Source organism: Argentina anserina, chromosome 6 (assembly GCF_933775445.1).
Source record: "Argentina anserina chromosome 6, drPotAnse1.1, whole genome shotgun sequence".
NCBI classification, from domain to species: domain Eukaryota; kingdom Viridiplantae; phylum Streptophyta; class Magnoliopsida; order Rosales; family Rosaceae; genus Argentina; species Argentina anserina.
In genome coordinates, this window is record NC_065877.1 from 27031285 (window position 1) to 27039687 (window position 8403).

The following is an 8403-nucleotide window of genomic DNA, read 5'->3' on the forward strand; positions in this document are numbered from 1 at the left end:
TGCATCTTTCAGATTAGGATGGTCCATCAACCAATTATCACAATAATTTTGCATGTCCTGAATGCGGGTCCATGCCAATTCATCTTTTAATTTCTTATCTATGTTAATATCTTCGTTTCAGAAGTTCGAGCGAGCCACAAATTTTTCTAGCGTAATTATCCGCTGTACGTTGTTTGACATGTTCAACACCTAAAATTATTTAATAGACATGCACCTAACTTGAAAAACTAAAATTTACATAATTACTACGTACATTTTTTTTTGTTGAGGCTGAACTTAATTACATTATCTTAGCCCACCAATAAGATTATAATGACTCGATCTTGAACTTATAAGAGCATAATTTTACTAATTTAAATTTATGATCTCCTCATTGTTCAACTTATAGGTAAAATAAGAAATTTGAAATAGCACATGTTCTGCAATATGATACAATTCATACAATACAATTTATGAGCTAAAATCTTAAATACAAACCAATAAGTACGGGTTTTTACTAGAGTTGTGTTCGGGTCTTAATTAATTATTTTTAAAAGGACCCAAGATCCAACCTATGTTTATTATTGAGTTCGGGTTTTGTATTTTTCAAGATAGGACCCGAGCATATCCAGGTCCGAAATGAATCGGTTTGGTTCTCGGTTCTATTCGGTTTCAAAATGAGTACGTAACCTTGTAATCTCCGTAATACATTCAAACATTTGATGCAATGTATAGTTACATAACTCTATCAATAAGCAAGAGAAATTAACCAAAGTACAAACTATCCCACAATATAATATATAAAGTCTTAGATAATTAAACCAACATTCAATTTTAAAATTAAAAAATTACAATCCCCAATAAAATTCTTAGTTCATTCAATTAAATCATTTTGCACGAAATCAAAGGCACTAGGAGATTTGTGAAAAGTGGAATAACATGTTTAATTCTAAATAACTCATCACAAAAATTACTATAATAATCTAACAGTTCATATCGTTCTAATATAGATCTAACGGTAATCAATTCCTATAATGTTTTTAAAATATGATCCGACCCATACCCGAATTTTCTTAATCGGTTTAGGTCCTAATTAAAAAATATTTATTTTGAAAAAAACCTGACCCAACCCTCCTTATTTTGCTTGGATCGGATTGGTTTTGTTTGGACCCAATCTAAATGCACAGCCCTAGTTTTTATAGTGTTTAACCATCATGTTTTCCGCTACTATATTGCAGTAGTCCAAGTTTAACTTTTTACATAATTCCGCCCTCAGCTTTTTTTTCACGAACCATCAAACTCTTTGCTCTTTACATGAAATTGGAAAATTTCATTATCTTAAACAGGTACTAATCTCCAGCGATAAGAAATCAAGGAAAGATATCTCGATCTTTAAGTCAATTATAGATTTGCAATGAATTTCTCCGTAGGAGTGGGGTTAACTTGTTGGCGCCTTTAAGTCTTTGACAAAGCATCTGCTGGTTTTAAGAGAGACATGATCGTCTGTGCAAGATCTTGCTTAGTTTTACTTGTTATAATGTCATCCTTCAACAGAAATGATATTAGGCTTTCACACACAGATTAAGAGCTTTTATCTGCAACAACCATTCTACCACGGCCAACTGCATTTGTTGAAGGGGAGACTTCTTAGGCAAAGAGCTGAAAGTCCAGTCGACATCCACTATATGTCCATGACTAGCTTAATGGCTGCTTCTATATATGACGAATCCGACATGTTTTTATGCATGTCATCTTCAACATTAACTAGCTAGCACCTCTTTGTGCGAGTGTGTGTATCATGATTGTTCCCGAGTATTCAAGTTCCACAGAGTTGTGAAAATGTGAAACATGCAGTTTGCTCTACATATTGAACTCATGAAGAGCATAACTGGAGATTCTAACAGGGGTATGACACATATAGGCTACCACAACTAACACTTGCTAGTTTAGACTCATAGGCGGAACTAAGAAAATTTTGGAGGTTGGGCTTAATATAGCAAATCTGCTAGGCAAAAAACAGATTTTGACCAATAACAACCCTATTAAACAACTAATCTGAGCCTAACCCAATCAACCTTAATTAACAAAAAGTGATGTAACTATGTAAACATCACAATTAAACCAATCGTGCGTGTATTCCACTCAAACTCTTCTCAAGCACGGCTCCTCACTTCTCTTGAATCTCTTCTCACATATGACCTTGACACTTCTTGTTTCCACTAGTACTATGGAACGTGCATTTTCAGCTATGAAAATTATAAAGACTAGGCTAAGAAACAAGATGGAAGACAGATACATTTCAGGTTGTATGATGCTTCACGTTGACAAGGAATATGTTGACAGTATTGACTCAGAGGCAGTGATTGATCATTTCGAACCTATTAGATAACGTAGATCGCAATTCAGATAAAATATCTTATGTAAGAGTTCTTAATAACTTTTCTGTATTTGCGATTCTTATATATTTTTCGAATTATTGGTGAATAATATGTAAAAATTATTATTTTTACCTTCTCAAGGGTTTTCATTACGCATGATGATTTTTTTTTCCGTTCACCTAACTTTAAAACCTAAGATCTGCCACGGTTAGACTATTTGGACGACTATTGATAACAAAAGAGGTACATGTCATTGAAGCTCTAACAAGTTGTTAACCAATCAATACTCTATTAAACTAATTTTGTTGACTAACAATTCATAATAACGGATTAACGGGGAAAAACCCAATTACAAAGGCCCAATAGTATTGATTAGATAATTTTTTATAATTAATCTTTACTATTATAAAGTGATCACCCAAGTATTATTAATATACGAATTTCCAAAAAATCATTTTATATCTCACACTGACAAGCAAAAAAAAATAAAGACATTACGGTCAAAATTTAAATATTTTCATAAATAAACCACAAACTTTTTCACATAATCGTCTATTTTCCCACACTCATAAGATGCACACTTTTCTCATAATGATGGAAAAAACTCAAATACAAAGGCCCAACCATACCTATAGCCCAATACAGATATTGAAGCTTTTATGTTCGCATCTGAACTCACATAGAGAGAGGAAGAGGAATAATCAAAGCACGAAAAGATGGAGGAGCAAAAGCTCCATAATCAGACGTACAGCAAGAGGGGGCAAGGTAGCCCATCATTCCTCAGAATTAGAGTGAGAGACTGTGGGTGGGGGAGTCTCCGACCAAATGCTTCATGTGCAGCTCTATTAGCTCACGGGGAGTCTAATTCCAACAGACCCGATCAAAGAAATTACTTCTCCATTTAATTTCCTCTATAATAATCATGGAGTGTTTTTCGATCCATTCCTGCAAGTGGAATTTGGATGAAGATCAGAAATAATCGACTGAGAATCGGATCGGAAAGTCACATCTCTCAATTCCAGCTGGATGGCTTCACTCTTTTAATAGGAGAGCACTTGCCAGCTTCTGTAAGTTCTGTGCATAATGGACGATGTAGAAAACGATAGTTAACCATGACGGGAAGCAATTGGTGATCAGCATGTAAAGCTGAACTAACAACTCATGTCAAATTTGCTCAATGCACCGCTTAATTAATTTCCGACATTGTATTCTAATCAACCTAATTGGTCTAATTGGGGTCTATAGTCATTTTACATCTAATTAAACAAAATTATGTACAATGTCGACAACAATTTGATAGAACTAATTTACGAAATTGACAACAAAATTATTATCACATTCATTTTACACTCACATATTGAACAAATTGACTTATGTTGAAGGAAAAAACACTATTAGTGTGCATTCGTTAAAGTAAATAACGGAATGAGTTAATGACATTTATGATCAACGGACATAACAGATCAATCACCATTATGTAGCCTTAATTACCATTGTAATTACCATTTATTTCTATTGTAATTTTGACCTCTATATAAAGGGGAGTATCAATGAAATGAGTAGACCATTTCATTTTCCCTACAACACGTTATCAGCACGTTGCTTTGACCTTTGCGTTTTCAGCCAAAGAGAAGAAAAATAGAGAGATGGTAAACCTTAGAAAAATTTTGCTAAAAAATGCAGAAGAAAACAAAAGGCAATTTTTTTGTCCTAAGGGTACCTAGAAATCTTTTATGGGCACCCCCATCTCCTCTCCGGTCAGCCCATATCGGGTTTTTCTTGTCGTCAACCCACACCCGACTACATGATGACGTGATCAGCGCCGGCGAACGCGACGACCTCGCACAGCTACACCACAAGCAGGTCATGGGCACATTGAAATTCCCTCTGGACACCCAACCCATCTCCGATCTGCCATGATCGGCCTCCGCACTTCGCCGTTGCACGCGTGAGGAGCCATCGACGCCATCATCGTGAGTGTGGCAGCGTGGTCTGCACTTTCGAACATTGCTGGATTGACATCGATTCTGATCGGCGACGACACTAGGATTAGGAGCTACATGGGCGATCCACCTTTGCGGGCTTGAACCAACAACTCCCCGATCCGGCGAGCCACGACAATCCTCGACAATGGAGATCTTACAGATCGTTTCCCGACCCAGATCGGTGGCCCAAAACGACTTCAACTCGGATCCCCAGCGTTGCCAAGGACAGTCGCCCCGACGATCAACGCACTGGTGAGGACGAGATCCATCGGCACTTCGCACTATGCCAATATTGTCAATATACGACACATATCAGGCGACATATGTCGGGTTAAGTGTTGTTCGGAGGTTTGGAAAAGTGACATATATATATATATATATGTATATGTTGTCTGAATATAGTCATAAATTCAAAGGTTTTTTATGTGGAAATTGAGTGTAATATTTAGGCGACTTATATATGTCGTGTGAGGTTTTGCTTTAATTCTAGAGGGATTCTAAAGTTGACCAAAAAATGAAGCAACAATAAGATGACAGTTATATGTCGTCTGAGTTTGGAACTTAATTTGGAGGCAAACACCCATAGTTAACTAAATCAATGTTGTTAGTTTGACGACATTTATATGTCGTTGGATATTTTAGCTTCATTCCCTCAACTTTTGGAGGGATAAATTGATACTTCTCCTTCCCAAACTTGTTGCCATAGAACTAAGTATATACAAACTTCTTGGCTAGATGGGACGACATGTATATGTTGCTTAATATGTATGAAAATTTGTCCAGTTTTTTTTTGGAGGGATAACTTAATATATTCTGCCTCCAAAAGTTGTTGCCCTAGACCTAAGTATATACTTATACAAGCTTGTTCGCATAGATAGGAAGATATATATGTGTTGCTAGATAAAAGGACATATATGTTTTTGGAGAGATAATTGGATTACTCTCCCTCCCAAAGTTGCTCTATCTAGATACAAGTTGGCCACCCTGATAGGACAACATATAAATGTCACATATGTCTGAAATTTGGTCGCAAGGGCATTCTCATCTTTTCTCCAGTGTTATAAATAGAGAAGAGAGAATCCCTATTTCTCTTTTTTTTTTCCCCTTCTCTTTCTGTCGCACCTCACTTCTTCTTCATCTTCCCCGAGCTTCCTCTTCCTCTACCGATGCCGAGAACCTCACCTCCAACCACCAACTCAGCTCTCCACTACCACCACCACTACCGAATTCCCTATCTAAAATCGAGCCTAAATCTATAAGCATCGGAGAAGCACATCACCTCTGAAGCTCTCAACCTTCACCAGCCACAGCTCCTCCAATTCTGGCAGTTCCTTGACATTTCGCCGACGGTGCCCTGTCTCAAAGATTAATAGGATTGGAAACCAGAAGATTGGGTATCCACCGAGGCTAAGAATTCGCACCAGCATCACCGACGGAGCTCTAAGCTTCATGATCTTTGATTTCCAACTTCTGGCGACATTCTGGCCTTCCCATCACCAGAATCAGGGTCGGTACCTCACGTATAGAAGAACCCCTAATCGTATCTCTAGATTTGACCAGCTCCACCGTCGTTGCCACCACACCTCCGCCGCTAGCTCCACCACCCAAGGTGGCTAGGTTTTACAGAACTTCGTATCAGGTAATTTTATGTTACCTCTTAAATTTGGAGTTTCTGATTCAGTCTTTTGGTTTTTGAATAATTGTGTATACTAAGATTAAGAAAGCTCACTGCCCTCCAAAGGAGGTTGAAGGAAATCCCTGTTTGGAGTACTTGAAGCATCATCTTTTCCAGACAGGTCGGAAATAAGAAACAGTGCACTAGAGTGGGAGGCAGAGTCATCGGAGATGGCTGCAGGGGGAGGCACTGGCCAAACACTGGAGCTGTTATAAGAGCCACATGCAGAGAGAAAAAAAGAGGATGAGATAGTGGTGGTGGTGGAGCAAGGAAATTTTCAAGTAATTTGTAACAACATCTTTTAAATATTTGCAACTCAGAACTCACCAACACTACAAAAAGAAAACTCAGAACTCACCAATACTACAAAAGTAATTAAGTTTCACACATCTGGTAGATAATATATCATGAGTATTTTACATTCTACACATATGGCTTGTGGAGAAATTGAGAATCATAGGACTGTGCTTCACACTACAGTGTTGCAGCCTGAGAGTTTCCTAGTTGCTATATATGCATTCTGAAAATTGTTAATTCAATGCTTATACTTTTTACTTGTATCCCTGCTGAAGAAAATATGGGGAGCATGTATTTGAGGCCATTCAGAAGCAAGCAGAAAGCATGAACATTAACACAAAACTTAAGCCATGTACGTGTAGCTAGCATCACGATGATGAAAATATAATTACTTTGAAACTATGTTAAGTCCAAAGCTTCTAGTTGATTCAGTGTAGGCCAAGTATATAAACAGTGAGTTGAGGGAGTCACTTGTAGTTGAGCTATATACACTTCCTTTAATCTTTATAGTGTGATTCAGTTCTTCTTTATGTTCTAGTCTGATTTCTATCTTCATTGCTTTCATGTTTTGACTAAATATTCTATACAATGCTATATGATGTTCATTTACCATTTATGTGTTTCATCATACATAGGAATGATGTAATGCATATGTTTTTGTTTTGCAGACTATGGCTGAGAGTGGCATTGCTGATCAGATGTGACTAATAGAGCTGACACTAGATGTAAGACTTTGATGTTATATAAGGTAGTTCGCAATATCATACTTGTTTTTATTGAAACAAGGAATTTCTTGTTGTTAAGAATAATTAACTCATGTGGAAATCATGTGATTTTTGAGGTTAGTATTTTATAAGGGTTTAGATGCACCTGTAACTTCACTTATTTGTGTTTTACTTTTTATAAGCATCACATGATTTTTTTTGTTTAGTGATGGTTTTTGTTTTAATGCAACATATGTTGATATGCTTGAGAATGTGGGGTATTTGGGGAGCAGAACCAGCGTGATGATGCATATTTTGCATAATATCAGAACTGTAGTAGATCGGTAACGATATGCATGTCTATTTTGCTGTGTTGCTTACGAGGTTGCCTACATTGTAGGGTTAGTTATCTTTCATTTTATTGATTAGCTTGCAGTTTGTCTGCATATGTTTGAACCATTTGCAGAAATGTAACGATGTTGATCATTTTTTGGTTTATGAATGAGCAATTTTTTTCTTCTTCCCGAATATTTTGTGGTTTTTGCCCTTCACAATCTCTTTTATATTTGATTATGATACTCGAAGAACATAAATATGTGCTCTAAATGCCATAGCAACAATACAAACTAAAACTATATGATGTTAGAAGTAGACAACAACGACAAATATATGGAGACAAATCAGATGGTATATGTTGCTATATTAGCACTCACACGATATATACATAAACAAAAACGAGTTACAAGGGTCATTATATGTCGTCATGGTTGCAATACAACGACATATATTACATTTATCTACAACTCAACAATGCTTATATGTCATCTAAAACGCACAACCACGACATATATTTGTCATCTAAAACTCATCTAAGTGATGTTTATATGTCGCTAGAAGACCTAATTAAACAGCCAAAAGAGGGTTTCAGGCATATGTCGCATCATGTTGAACATTCAAATATGTCGCCTTGTAGCCTGTCGCTGTTATGGATATCAGGTGACATATAATATTTGTCGCTGGAAATCATATCACGCGAGATAAGACTTTTTTTTTCATATGTCGCATGATATACTTTACAGCGACATATATTATATGTCGCCTGATAGCTATAACAGTGACAGGCTACTAGGCGACATATTTGAATTTTCTCCAGCAAAACAACACATGTCGTCTGAAGACATAATTGGCCTAGTGTCGCAACAGCGACTAGCTCTTCGAGCTCGAAGTATCGACGTCGCCAACACTACATGGAGGATGAGATCCATCGACGCTGCCCAGATCCGACGACGTTTTACTCAGATCTGTGGTTGCAGACCTCGACCTAGCTACTCTTAAACCGGATCCGTCGACCCGACCCATGAAAAAAGAGGTTTTTATCTCTGGTT

At 37.0% G+C, this 8403-nt stretch overlaps 1 long non-coding RNA gene across 1 annotated transcript; it reads left to right on the plus strand.

Annotated features, from left to right (window-relative positions):
• The first annotated feature begins 5543 nt into the window (after positions 1-5543).
• LOC126800094 (uncharacterized) lies at positions 5544-7540 on the plus strand. The gene is made up of 3 exons (XR_007672681.1): positions 5544-5981; positions 6139-6298; positions 6983-7540. It is a non-coding gene; the product is annotated as an uncharacterized LOC126800094 (long non-coding RNA).
• Positions 7541-8403: the final 863 nt, after the last annotated feature.